We start from the raw sequence: 15,333 nt of genomic DNA, 5'->3' as shown, positions 1-15,333 counted from the left end.
GCAAAAAAGTATGTTACATCAACTTCCAACATTCCAACACATCTATTGCAGGTTCTCGGCGGGCAGTGAACTGTGGATCTGCAGTAAAGTGAAATGTGAAGGCAGCGGAACAGTGTCTCCCTGGGTCCAACCGAGCTTTTACAGCGGATTCAGACATGTGCTCATTTGCCGTGCTTCCACCTTCGTGTGAAAGGCCTCTCCAGGTTCCCAGGTTTTTTTTCTGATTTGGTGCTTGGAAAATGTACTATTTTTGAACAGTTCTCTCGCATTTTGTGTGTAAAAAAATATATTTTTAAATCAGAAAAAAGCAAGTTGCACACGCATCGATCATATTTGTAATATTTGTAATCGTCGGCGTACCGAGCTCACATCGAGGACGGGGAGGTGATTGCGGTCTTCTGTAAAAATTACAGCAATATCAAACTTCACTCGAATATTTGGTTTCACCTGTTGGCATGTCTGCTACTGTTACCGTGTGGCGCCTCGCTGCTCCTCCGCCCAGACAGACAGACAGGGAGTCTGGACGGGGGCCCCGGCCCGCAACGAGGGACCGCCAACACATGATACCTGTGTGGAGGAGCCCGGACGTCTTGGGCCCCCGGGGGGTTCCCAGGGGAGCGCAGAGGAGCAGAGTCGGAGTCGTCGCCCCCCCCCCCGCCCCCCGCCACCCCCGCCACTGTTCTTTCTTATCGTGTTCCCATCGCTTTTGTGCTTCTTTGTTGGCCACATACCCCGAGGCCACTTAGCTCCCGTCCTCCGCGAATGGAGCCGGGCAGTCCCTTTCTCCCCGCTAAACGACTCCCCTTTAAGATAATGTTTGATGCGCTGACGGGAACCAAAACACTGTGAAAGAAAAAGCCGGTTTGACATCTTTTAATTGTGTGTCACGGAGGAGTGATGGGGCCCGGGCTGGAGACCGGTTTGAGATGGTGCTGCTGATACTGTAATTTGCTCGAGCGAAGTATGCGATGAAAGTTGCGACGCCGACGTCTCTGGAGACCGGTCCGCCGCTGGTTGTTCCCTCTCCAGTGACACGTCGAGATCCCCCAACCCCCAAACCTTTGAACGGGTATTTGTTCCGGTGAATTCCATTTTGTGTCACCAAAAGTGGACAACCCAACCGGCGGCAAGGTGGCCGAACAATAAGGAGCTCCTTGATGAATAATCTCTTTGTTGCAGTTCCAGGAGGTTTGAATTGAACGTGAAGCTAAAATGATTTTTCTCTTGAATATTTGGGGTTTTTATTCTGCTTTTCAAATGATGTTTCCCACGTCTGCCTTTAATTGACTTGAGCAAATGCGAGTGACCGTACGCTGGCGATGATGAACGTGCGGTCATTAACGACTCCAGCCTGCTTTTCATTGATTGGATGGAGACTTTCTCCTCCCTTGTGACATCATAAAGTCTATCAGGAAGTTTGGGCCGAAAGATTTTATTAAATTGGAAATCGGAGGGGGCCCTACATGAACTTTATTGTCCACTCTAAATATGAGAAACAGTGTAACTATTCAGGAAAAACAGCGTCTCCATATATGATGTGTACGTATGTATTGAGAGGCTGTATTGGTGGCATTATTTTTTTCTTTACTTGTTGAGTTATTGAGTAATCAGTAGAAAATCCACAACGATGTCGTCAACGTATGCCCATGCAGATGAACGGTTTCCTCGATTGGCTGTTATTTATCAAGATGAACCTCCCCGTACTGCTGGGGCCGCCTGAGCATTAATCTCTTAAATGAGCCGTGTCCCGCGGACTTGGATGCAGACATACTATCTCGACGTCGTTTTTGAAATTAAAATTGTCTCATTAGGGCGTAATTGGCGCGGCGCTATCTGGGGCGAATGGGAGGGGAGCTGGGAAGCAGTCGGTCTCAGATGCTATCGGGCCGGGGAGAGACAGGAAGGCTTCGTAATCTCGTCAGGTTGGAGATGAGCGCGGAGATAACGCCAACCGGGGTCGACCGGTCTGGTCCAGCGGTGGCTTCATGGTAAGAGCTCCCCTCGTTGCCGGGACACTTGGTGCTGAGGTTTCCAGTAGAGTATGCAGGTTTTTATTAAAAAAAAAAAAGAGGGAATGCTATGATTTTGTACTCCTGAAAATAGCGTGTGTGTGTTTGTGTGTGTGTGGAATCGGGGCTCAGTCAAAGCAAATTGTTTACACAGTTAAAAAAAATAGGAAAGAAATTTCCTCCTGATGTTTTAGGGGTTCTTGTTGCCACCTTTAACCACAAGAAGTGATTAAAATTCCCGCTGAAGGGAAACCTGACAGTGAGCTCTTCTGATCTGCTGAACCCGGTGAACTAATGGTTTTTGGGCGAAGCTAACGAGGCCTATCAAAATGCCTGACTTATCAGCTCCCGCTTGAAGCTGGACGTTGATGAGAAAATTTGAATCCGTTTGTAATTTTGGGGGGTGGGGGGTGCGATAAGTACAATAAGAGTAGGTGGTGTCACCTATTAAATAATGCGCGCCCGCGGTGGGAAGAAGGCTCTAGTGTTACGCGTAATGTCACTCAATGCAAAAAAACAGAACGCGCCCATGGACCGCGGTCGACGCTGCGACGGTGTTATTTCCAGCAGAACTGGGGCTTACTAACTTAATAGGAATGCTGCATAGGGAGACACGCTGACATTTGCCAGATGCTCCGTGCTAATTAGGGCAAAGTATTCCGTCTTGCATGGAGCGTGTGAGAAACCATAAGTGAACCGCCGCACAGCCCTATCAGGCCCGACTCTGATAGAGCGCCGTGTTTGGGACTCCAAACACGTCAATGCAACAATCCCTGCTTTGTTATTTGTGTTGGAGGCTGCAACTGTTATTCCGAGGAGCGCAAGTCGTCGCCTCAAGTTTTTTGTATGCGTGAAATGTGCGCATTAGACCGCGCTGGGCTCGAGTTTATCCGCCACGTCTTTTGATACCCTTTCAGCGAGGGCACGGTGGTGCTCAACGCGGGGTCGGCGGACCCCCCTGAGGTCCTTCAAGAGGGGGGGGCGGGTCCCCAGCAAAACCGGCGATAGTTGTATTTCACCATTTTTTTTCATTTTTCGTTAAGACGTCAGCCCTTTTAGAGAATGCACGATAATACCTGTTTCGATCATAGTGTCACTGTTATCTCCGTATCTATAGTATAGTCAGGTCTAACAATAAAAATGGTCTTGGAATCCCAGAGATAAATCTTATTTTTAAATCAAATTAAGTCTGTGGCCTTATACGTATCAAACTGAGGGTCTTGATATGAAAAATCCCTGAGCTGTTGAAATGAGTGCTAGTCATTTGTGAAAGTCTCTGGTTCTGACTCTCCCGTAGTGGAGCTGAATCCTGCAGTGCAATGATTAGAACAAGGTCCAGTTCCACTCAGCAGCCTGGAACTTGTGTAAGCAGTTATTACGCTGCCTCCCGCTGAAGATTCCGCCAGACTGCGTGATTAAAGATCCTCGGGCTTTTAAAGTCCTACTGTCGAGCGGGCTCTTTCGGCGGACTGCTGTGCCTTTGTGTCTGTGACAAAAAAAAAAAAGCAACGTGCTCTAGGAAGCAACAGGCCTTGAGCGGTTGAACCAACCGCACACTTTTTTCTATTACTACCATTCACCCGCACACTGGCTAGGATATCCAGGTTTTGATATCCGTGTCATCTCTCGCCACAGCACGTTTTTTTCCGACCAGAGCCGATGCAAAATAACTGCCGCAATCGCACCCTAAAGTTGATCCGCGTTTTCTTTGTTGGGAAAATAACCCGGAGGCACACGGCAGGAAGTGAAAGGCGACCTGAGCGCCGCAGCCACCCACAGACCCACACTCACCCCCCCCCCGCTTCCCCGCACCGCCTGGCCACGGCGTGGGCCTGCGTCCTGGCTTCTGTCCAGGTTCTGGAGCTCTGATGGGGAGGGTCACGGCTGTGTCTGACCCGGGTCCTGCATGTTGGATGTTGTTATTATTAACGCTCCGTGCCCCCCGGGCCGGCGGTCCCCAAAGCAGGAGGAACTGCCGGGCTCTGGAGAGACTCCAGACCTGGGGAACAGCTGTGTGGGTTAGAGGCTGCGGGGGCCCCCCTGCTACACCCCCTACACCCCCTGCGTCCCCCGGGAGCACCGCACCGACCTGCCAGGAGGTAGAACTTGCCTCCGTGGTTTTCTATATATATTTTTTTTTACATACCTGCAGCACACCTCATCGCACGCAGAAACACACCGGGACCAGACTTCCTACGAGAACCAACTCTGGCACATCCGACCTCAGAGGCTCTGTGATTCATTGAGACAGAGTTTAGAGTATATTTACAACTGAACCTGTGGATCCCGATTTGCAAATTAATTTGGATGGACCGGTTTCTCTGTGCATGACTGATAATGAAGCCAAATTCCTCAGCCCGCGAAACCACAGCTAGGTATTTGAAAGCCAACCTCACCATCATACTATCTTCATTCTGCCTATTCTTGGCATATCTGAAAGGGGGGGCCTTCTGACTGTGTAAATAGCTTTGGAAATTGCGCGTGGCCTTTGACTGTCTCTGTAATTGCGAGGCTCTCGCAGTATTTTGCTTGGCAGTCTGAGAGTTTAACCCCTGAGGGCTGGAGGCCCGGAGCTCTCCGTCTGACTGAAAGCTTCGTCTGAAAGCCCCGCTTGTTCACCTTCTAAGGCCGGGGCGAGCGCCGAGCCGCCCCTCATCCCGCGGCCGAGCGGCGAGCCCCGCTAAGAGCCGGAGGCTCTCGCAGTCTCTCAGCCGTCGCGGGGGCTCTCCGGTGGGGAGGGTGGGGGACGCGGTGATATTACAGGCCCACACGCGGAGCGCACTCAAGTTTTTTCACGAGCCCGTCGCTCTGCCTAGATAGTTAACCGCACTTGTGGTGTCGTCACCTCTGCCAGAGCGCACTGCCACTCAGGCCTGAGTGGCAGTGCGCTCTGGCAGAGGTGACGACACCGCAAAGTGCGGTTTCAGCCTGTGTTTCAGCCGTAATCAGTTGATATGTACTCTGCGGCAGAAAGTGGCTGACGACGAGCCTCCCCGGCCACCCTCCTGCCCGCAAAATTGAAAAGAGTGGGCATTGCGACGCATGGGTAATGACGAGCGGGCGGATATAATCAGCGTATTTGTATTCACTGTGTTTTTAGTTTTCATCGAGCCCGAGCGTCGCAAATGTCAGCAAATAATGCGCCACTGCAGATTCGCGCTCCCGATCAAAAAAAAAAATGCTCCGCTGTGTACATAAACGAAAAGTTTTTAGTGAAATTGCGGGCGGTCGCAGCCAGCCAAAAATAATATCTTGTACTAATTAGATTTTATCCACTCGGGCAAAACCTTGCTGCTTCCCATTCATCCTGAGTTTAAAGGATAGGTTCACGATTTTCAACCCAGGCCTTGTTAAAATCTTGTCTCCATCATTCATAACTGTTCATAGCACAAACCCACTGAAAGCTTTACAATTGAGAAACGTACTGCTCTGCTGCAGTATATTGCATTTCCTTAGGTTCTTCAGGGTTTTATTGGCTCTTTTGCATTTTTTTGGTGAGAGGCTAGAAGCAGGAAGTTGCATCGCTTCCTGCTGGCAACCTTCTGTAGCAAACGGTACACTCTGGACGTACTGCGGCAACTGCAAAAAGTAGTATTCAATAAAATGTCAAATACTCAAAAGACGATCCCCACGTTTTCCAATTTTCAAAAAGGCTATGCCAAAGATTCTCAGTGGTAAAGCACTCAGCGAGGTTACATTATGAACAGTTCTAAATTATCGGGTCCAACATTTTTAAAAGGGTTGAAAAATTGCGAACCTCTCCTATAAGGGTTTCCCATGGTTGGAAACACTGTTTATCATCGAACATCTTCGCCACAGAAAAATGCAGGGGTCAAATGGGCAGTGTGTGGAGCAGGGCCAGCTGAGCGGGCACAGGCCGGCTTGTCCGTGGTGATTGATGATGTTGCCGTATGAAATGGTGTGTGAAGACGCAGCCTCTTTTGGAGTCTCGGCAGAAACTGTGGTGAAAAGACGCACGGTTTTCCTCACATTGTTCCCTCCAGTTGTACTCCCCTGGGTCCGAGGACTACTTGCTGCACCCAGACAAAAGTACAAAGACAGAAAAGAAATCTGGAGACACAATAGCTCTTTATTTAATGCTGTCAAGTGGAATTGATTTTTTTTCATATGTTTGACAGACAACATAAAATCGTTGACTCACAGGCTGCATCAACATACCATTGATGCAGCAAGTGTTCAACTCTTTCGGTGGAGCCGGGAAGAAGAAATTTGCCATTCACCATGATGAAGTATGGAGACTTGAGATTATAACCAAATGTCTGACAAAGGTCGAAAATGTACATCGGGGTCAACGTTCGTCGCACGTCTTTCTCTTCAGTGTGACAGGGGATGGAGATTTAGGGATTAGAGGTAGAGATAGGATTTACCTCACCTGCCTGGAAGATCCCCCCCCCCACTCCATCTTGCCTGTCTCCAGTCTGGTTGGTGTCGTTGCAACCGCCGACTTTTTGGTTTGATTGCACGGTTAACCAGACAGCAATGGAAAATTATGGTTTAAGGAATGTTTTTTTGGAACCTTGTTCAATCACACAATGCAATTATCGAAGTGCGTATTCGAATCATTGAAATAGATGACAAAAAAAAAACGTTGACATTTATCCCTGGATGTTGGGTTGAATATTTGACTCTTTTCTGGCTTTGAGCTGACGGAGGAAGCGTGTTGCTGCACAAGACGCTCTGCGGCCCCCACTGCAAACACTAAGCTCTGTATTTGCCCTCCTCTTTGCGGAGGATAACAGCCTCTCCAGCCTCGGGATCGGAGTGGGGGCTCCCCGCAGCTGCTGCCTCCGAGGCTGATTAGCGTGGTGATGAGTGCACGAGGACTGGGGGAGGGGGGGTAGGCCGGAGGGGGGGCCGTGCACGCTCCCTGAAAGGGTTAAAAGCAGCCGGTCGGGGAGGAGACCTGCTCTATGTCCAGGATGTTGAGTGTTTCGGCGCAATGGTGTGCAGTTACCCTGTGTGAGGCCTCGGCGGGCTCCACTCGGCCTCTGATTGGGCCCGTAAGATCACAGCTCCGCGGCCTTACCACAGCCCCCCCCCCCCCCCCCCCCCGCCCCCACACCGCCCCAAACCCCACCACCACCACTACCACCACCATCGGCAGCACCCCCCAGTTCCTCCCTCACCCCCCGAGGGCTTCTCTCTCCACATCCTCCCTGCTGATTATCACCGCTGCCAGAGCAGCCTCTCGTACTCCAGCTGCTGTCCACACTGTGGCTCTGGGGCTCGGGATAATTTAACCAGGCTGCGTGGATGGAGGGAAACTTTCTCACACTGCCCAGAGAGCCCGTAGCTGCGACGCTGCACCCTCCCACCCCCACCGAAACCCACTCAGCTCCCTGCTACTCCACAGCTTAGTGCCCTCCACAATGCCGTCCATCAGCCAGCGCCACTGCTCAGCACAGAAGAGGCTTCTAAACCAGACTGTATACACACTCTTCCCGCTCACACACTAGCGTATTTCTAATATGTTTACCCAAAGCCTCAACACGACACACAAAGGTCGACATCCTCTAGACTTGGGCGTGTCGGTGGGGGGAAGGAGGACCTTGCAGACCCGGAGGAGTCGGCCCCCCAACACATGGCGCTCCCTGCAGGTGTTTCCTGTGGACGGGGTGGAGGAAAGTCCCACAGTGTACAATCAACCGTGCGCCCTCCTCCACCCCTGATGAAAAGAAGTGCACCAACCACGCATCGTCCCCCTCTGCAACGTCCCACCAAGACAAAGTACCCGGCTTTTCAGCGCCATGAGCGGCCCGCCGAAATAAAAGGTTGTTTTTTTTTCCTGAAGAAAACTTGGGTCAGAAATTTATGCGAAGAACCCTCTCAAGCTTTCCCCTAAAAAATTTGGATTCACGTATTTTCACTCTTATTTCAGGTTTCAATTATGGCTTTCCGGTTTATTATTATTTGCTAAAAGCAAGGCGGAATAATTCACACAAACCTTGTCACAAGTCGGAGATGTGGAAATATCTATTTGACTTTGTGAGGGTCGGAGGGAGGAAAGCATAGTAATTGTTGTTGGGGGAAGCGGTTGCTTTAAAATGGTACAAAGGAGGTGGAACTGGAAGCAGACGTGAGGCAGAATCAATCGCTTGCTCAGACGCCTCACAGAAATGAAATGTGGTCTCAAGGACTTTTTTTTTTTTTTTTTTCTGTCCGATTCGGTGATAATTTCTGTCCAGTGCATTGATAATTTTTAAGTGACACGTTTTCACTTGAAAACGGTTAAAACCCCGTCTTCGCTTTCAGGGGCCATTTCGCTACATTCCCTCTGACAGTCGATAATTATTACAACGTTCACGCCATGAATTCAAAGTCTGTCCCTATCAGCTTCTCACTGTCAGATTTCCATGTAGTCTCTTGGACAAGCTCCAGCAATAACCAGCTTCAGGCTTTGTCTTTCCTCGATCCGGGGGCCGGGCAGAACTAACGAGGAGGGAGACTTCATTTCGGAGCCCTCTCCCAGGCCCGCTCGACGTCGGGCCGGGGGCAGCAAGGGCAGGCCGCCGCTCAGCCTCAACAATTCCAGTCTTCCTGCCAGACTAAATGGTGGCATTGTGACTGCAGAGCTGCTCTCATCTACATGTACAGTTTCTTTTTTTCTCTTTTCTTTTTTTTTTTTTTGCTCTCTCTTCCAGCTCATAAGGACCCCAGACTATGTGACGACAGGCCTTGTATTGGACTGAGCCGGCCGCATCGGAAATTAAGACGAGGATCTGATTCGCCGCCTGCGGTCGCTCCTTCTTGCTGCTATGTTACGTATATCCTGTCACTGGGTCCAATAGGTCCAATATGGTGTGTGTGTGTGTGTGTGTGTGGGTGCGTGCGTACGTGCGTGCGTGCGTGTCAAGTGTCCACCTGATTGCTTGCATGCATGCATGTTCGCTTAATGTGCAGGTATGTTTGCATGCGCCGTGCATTATTTGTACTGCATAAATCTTCCGGGTGGGGAAAAAAAAATCAATTCGTTTTCGACGATGCATATTGTCTTTGAAAAGCTGGAGTGCGTAGATGTTGCTGCTGTGATACAGTATATCCACCATAATGATGGTGCCCATAATTGGAGTCATTTATGTTATCGTGAAACATCAAATGTGTGCTTGTAGGTGGTGCGGGGATCAGGCCTCACTTTAAATGGGCAAATGATTGCCCATTTAAAAAGATTAGAATATCAACGTATCTGCCGTGTTGATGAGCGTGCGTATAGCCGCGCTGCTCCAATACCAACTGGAACATGGGGGGGGATAGGAAGCTCGGCTGAACTGAATCATCCAGGAAAAATAAAAAATAAAGGAAATACTACAAAACCCTTTCATCCTCAATTTGGGCATTCGAAAAAAACAATCGTTCCTTCTGTGAAAATGTGGTTGCAGTACACCTGACGGCTATTTACTGTCTTTTAACCTACTAACTTGAATGGCTTGATTGTGGAAAAATGCGATAGTAGAAGTTCCTTAGAGATAGATAGGTCATCATATAATTTTTTTTTAAAATATATATCATTCATATTATGTAATGCAAACAATCTATGATATTCTGTTTGCAAAATGTAACAAATTATAGAATCACAAATCAACAACATCTTATAAAACTGAATATAATAGTAAAACAACAAAAAGGCTTCATTAGAAGACACTTTACATATGAGATATAGGCTATTTTGATATAGAGGACAATTCAGCACACAAACACTCAACTTTATGTAGTTTAAACATCTTTGAGATGACTTTACTATTTGATAGTCACAATACAGTACAACACAAAACTTCTTTGTTTCTGTATTTTATTTATTTGCTGAGAAAATACTTTTCTCAGTGTGTTTTTGTTACCAATTTTACAATAGTTTGTGTGTTCCCAAAATTTCTCTGGGCATTATTTTCAGATAAGTGTGCCATGGTTTTCCTGCAACGTCTGACTGACAGCATCTTGGTTCTTCGGAGCAATTATAACCAAATTAACTTAAATTGCAGCTAATTTTCTGTTGTCTGCTATTTATGTGTTTATTTTGAGCGGGGCCCTCTTAGTAAATCGAGTCTTTTAATAGTTTATTGCTTTTTTTCCCCCCCTATTGCCCTGGATATTTACATGGACCACTAAACGCCGTAGATGTTATCCACAATGATGTCAGTGTTCCTAATTCGGTCTCGTAAATATGTATACATGCAGCTCCAGTGCATGTATAAATAATTCACACAAGTCAGCTTTTTGATCTGCTCTAACACAGACTTTTGGATTGCCGGGTTGTGGCAGGAAAAACAGTAGATTCGAGAGGAGGAATGCACCGAGGGGTGTGCTGTTTACTTGTATGGCGGCAGCTGGTTAGCTGCCCCCTCTGCCTCTTCACACCACCCTCCCCGGCTTTTCAATTCCAGCCAGACCCCGGGCTCGGCTGCTGTCGGAGAGAGCAGAATATTGTGCGCTGGGGATCAATGCGGTCCTGAGTGAAATGTCAACTGTGGCCCCGCGACGTGTCAGGCTGTGAAGGAGTTGTAATGGCTATTGATCCACTGTGCGCTTAATGCAGAGCCGCCTCGCCGCCGCGTGGGCCCCGGCCGCAGCAGAAAAAAAAAGGTATATGTATGAGATGAGCTAAAACTGAGAAAATGGAAGACGGGAGCCTACGGTTTGCTCCCTGCCCCCTCCCCTCCTCTCTGTCCCTCCCTCTCGGGCTGCAGATTGATCTTCCTCTTCCTGCTGATTCGAACGGGGGTCTGTCATTATCTTCCTCTGTCATTAGGGGCTCCATTGACAGCCCCGGCCCGTCCGTGTCACTCTATTGAGACAGCAACACTTTTCCCATGCCGCGTTCCCTACATTTATTAAAATCTCTGACAGCCTCGCGCCAGCTTTTCCCCCCATAGATGGATGAGCTTTAGGGGGATAGGGAATGACACAGCAGCGCAATTGGAAGGCAAGGTTTTTGTCCTCGGCTCGTGATAGTTTAGAGGTGTAGAATGTGTCGTCCTATGTGTGTAGGGCGGCCCGGCGGGTTTGGGAATGCACCAGGATCCCCTCCAGGTCGGCCCGGGTGATTATGTCCATCTGTGCATCACATGTGCGTCAGCATCGCCTTTCCATATTTTACAGTAGTGTAGGATTGCATATCAGCCTTTTTTTTTTCATCGTCTTTACAAGAATCCGTTGTGAAACTCGAAGCGACCCCCCAGTTTTATCTGTCAAACCAAATAAACCTGTGATGTCTGCATTCTGCTGAATCAACATCTGGACAAATATCACCGCAGTGGCCACAGGGATGAAGAAAACGATTCTGGTCAATGCATTTTTGTGGCACCACAATAACCAAATAGTTAATATGGTTTAAAAATAGTTTTCATCGAATGTAGAGCAATGTCAAAGCAAATTGAAGCAAGAAAGATAACAAAATGCCTTTGCATATTGTGTAATTACAGTCTTTGCCAGTGGTGCAAAGTAATGAAGTACAAGTACTTTATCACAGCACTTAAGTACATTTTTCAATTATCTACACTTAAGTACATAGAGTTTTACAGTATAGTTTTACAGTTTATTTTACATGGACTTGCGCTCGACTCCATTTCAAAGCAAATATCTGTACTTTTTACTTGACTGCTTTCACTTCAATTTAGTTTTTATATTTATATTTATATTAGTAAATGACTAGGGCGCCACCTGTTTTATTTATCAGTAAATTGTAATCAGGATATGCACAAAAATGTATCTGGAAAAAATTAAAATACAGTAGCACTTTATGACACATTGTAGGTGCTGTAACATGAGGACACTGGATGTGACATATACCTTTTATCAGGACTTCTTTTCTCTCCACCTCATTAATATCACACTTCTGTGTTCCTGGATGTTTGGGGACTATTTCCATGGTGACTTGACATGGAAACATCCAGTATCTGTCAGCTGGGTGCAATGAATTGAGATTGCAAGTAGTGGTGTGGTGCGTGTGTGCCTGCATGCCTGCCTGTGTGCCTGCCTGTGTGTGTGTGTGTGTGTGTGTGTGTGTGTGTGTGTGTGTGTGTGTGTGTGTGTGTGTGTGTGTGTGTGCGTGCCTGCCTGCCTGCCTGCCTGCCTGCCTGCCTGCGTGCATGCGTGTGTGTGTGTGTGTGCATGTGTGTGTGTGTCTGTGTGTGTCTGTGTGTGTCTGTGTGTATGTGTGTGTGTGTGTGTGTGTATGCGTGTGTATGTGTGTGCGTCTGTGTAGCTCAGCATGGCTTGGAAGACGGAGCAAACCACCGGTGCTCACAACCTGCCTCTCCTTCCGTGGTGCAGGGGCCACAATCAGGTGAGGACTGGGGGGTGGGGGGTCCCCGGCTGTCTGCTGGCCCTGTAACATGCAGCCGCTCAATGGGACGGAAGTTATTGGAGGGGGTTGTCGGGATGAAACTGATGACATGGTTTGTGACAGAGATTTGAATGCGATACGAGCATTTGAGCAGCGAGGCTGTAATGCCGCTTTCCTTGGCCTGGAAAGATTTATTCCAGATTGCCGGCCCTGTGGGTCAGAAGCCCAACACGTGCGGATGATGCAAGGTCCTAATAAATCACTGTTCTTCTGGAGAACGGATGATACACACTGAGACTGGCATCTGAGAGAAGGAGAAGATACAAATCACTAAACTGGCGTCTGTCTGTCTGTCTGCCTGTGTCTATCTATCTGTCTGTCTGTCTGTCTGTCTATCTATCTATCTATCTATCTATCTATCTATCTATCTATCTATCTATCTCTAGATATAAGTCATGGGGACACATTGTGACGTGTACATTTAAGATAAAGGAACATTCTTGTGTTTTAGTAACGTAGTGCAGTGTGATTCATGTTCATTTATTCTTCCGATATTTTTATTCTGTTCCCCCAAAGCAATTTTCCCCAGACATGAGGACTATTTTTTTTTTTTTTTTATGGTTTATGTTGGAAATTTACTAGAATACAATGGATTTTTTTCTTGACAAAGGTTGAAATTATAGGCTGGCGGCTGCTGCTAGAAAGGACATCTTTCAAGTCAGAAGGAAACGTTACTCCAACACCCACTGGGAGAGGAAAATAGTAATGTATATCTTACTGTCTCTTGAATCTCCTACATAGATGCAACAGAAATATTAATGCATTTCAGATTTTCTTTTTTCTTTTTCCCCAAACGGCGGGGCTGATAGACACGGGGACATCATATTTATGAACATCCGTACTTTAATGCACTCTGCAATGCCACCATCTCTGGGTTCTGGCGAACAAAACATGTTCTTGAACATAAAGGAAAGGCAAAGGAACAAAATTATTCCTCAAGCTTTCTATCAAGCTTCTGCATTCATGGCAACGTCTAAAGGGCATGTCAGTCCTCCTGCCTCTGAGAGAGGTAATTATCCTTTTCCTGTCAGAGAACAACAAATTATAGCCAACGACTGGGGTGCATTTGCAGGAGCTGAAATTTGTCAATAGGAAAGAGAGGGGGGTTTAATTTTCAGGCAGCTGCATGTCTACTTTTATCATGTTATTTCCAACGGTCATTTGTTGCATATTTTTTTGGCCTGTACATGTCGTTGTGTGCGTTGGAGGGGCAGTGCCTATTTATGTCTTTGTGAGCTTGTGAGATTGTATTTATATGCCCTGCATTAACATATCTATTTATAGTCCAATACTTTTCTTACAGTCATCTTTTTGTGTATGTGTATGCGTGTGTGTGTGTGTGTGTGTGTGTGTGTGTGTGTGTGTGTGTGTGAGTTGTTGTGGCCATTTCACACACTATATATTGTCCAAGTAATTTCCCTTTCAGCATCTCTGTTTTTTACCTTTCAAAAAGAGCAGTGAATGGAGGGAAAATTATCACAATTACTCATATAATTGAGCCGTCTTTGTAGCAAGTGCAGCATCAGTAGCCTTTTTCCATCAACCAAAATGGTTTCATTATATGGGTTTTTCATATTCCCTGACACAGGGCTCTGCTGAGGGCCTGGCGCGTGGATGAGATGCAGGGGGAACAGAGCGAATCATTAAGGTCACAGTAGGAATAATTATCCCAGCTATGGAAAGAGCATCTACAGCCTTTTCTCTCTGCCTGCACAAATGCACTGTCCACAGCTTTTAGTCACAAAGAACTTTGTAACAAATGGAGCTTCCACCTACTACTTATACAAAGAAGAGAGGGGGAGAGCAAGACTTGTATCAACATGACAATTTTCCATCATTAAGACTAATGACAGGCACGGACTGTGGGGATCAAGGGGAACACGAAAAAGAAAGGCACATTCAGGTGTTGGCAGAGTGCTGACCTCCTTCCTGTCTTTGTTGGCGACTTAACTCTTAACAAAACCAAAAAAAAAAAGGGGGGCTTCCAGACTAAAGGCGCAGTGGCAGCTGAACTTCAAGCAGTCAAACCCTCCACGGGCAAATGACTTAATTGGCAAATTTGCATGTTTTGCATTTGCAAAGGGGATTAATTCAAAGGCACATACATTCGAGGACTTTTAATCAATCATTGTTTCAACGTGGGTTTGGCAGCATTATTTGGTTGACAGGATTATTTTCTTTAACCCAGTTCTGCCAGATCACGACGAACCGACATTTTGACTTTACGCTTCTTTTTGGAAGATTTTTGTTGTTGTTGTTTTTTTGTTCATATTAGTTGTGGTCCAGTTCTTCAGTAACAGGCAGGCAACTATAACAAAAAAAAAAAAAATATATATATATATATATGATGTGTCAATGCAAGACTTGTTTCTTTTACAGTTTAGCTAAATTAAGTAAAAGCCATATTTTTCAAAGTCCCTTTTCCCCAGCCTTCACTCAGGTAATTGGTCATTTTGCAGCCAATTTCAGGCAGGTTGGAGGCTTGCTGCCACGTCCTGACCCCCGCTGCTGCTGTAATGGGGACAGCATTTATACCAGTCCATTGGGGGCTTTCCAGTGTGTGACCCCTGCGTTCCACGGGGAGAGCTTGGCGGCCAAAGGAGAGTCGAAATATAACTTCTCCAGTCCTGGTTGGTCAGTTCTGAATCAGCCAGGGAAGGTTCTCACTCTTTTTTCCTTTTTCTTGATTCCATCCCAGACTAAGAATAACCCTTTTCCCAGTGTGATTCTAAATCTTTATAATCTCAAAGGGCCGTCAGAAAGCTGTATTCAGTGGTAAAATGGTGGAATTAAATGGAGCTATTTTGGTGAGATTTTTTTTTTTTTTTTTTTAAATGCCTGCCTTCATACATCTGAGGTCTTTCAGTAAAACACACGCACACACACACGCACTCACACACACATTATGTGTGTGTGTGTGTGTGTTTGTGTGTGTAATATATTATATTATATAAACACAGTATATAA

Source organism: Zeus faber (genome assembly GCF_960531495.2).
Source record: "Zeus faber genome assembly, chromosome: 18".
NCBI lineage: Eukaryota > Metazoa > Chordata > Actinopteri > Zeiformes > Zeidae > Zeus > Zeus faber.
This window is presented reverse-complemented; position numbering follows the sequence as displayed.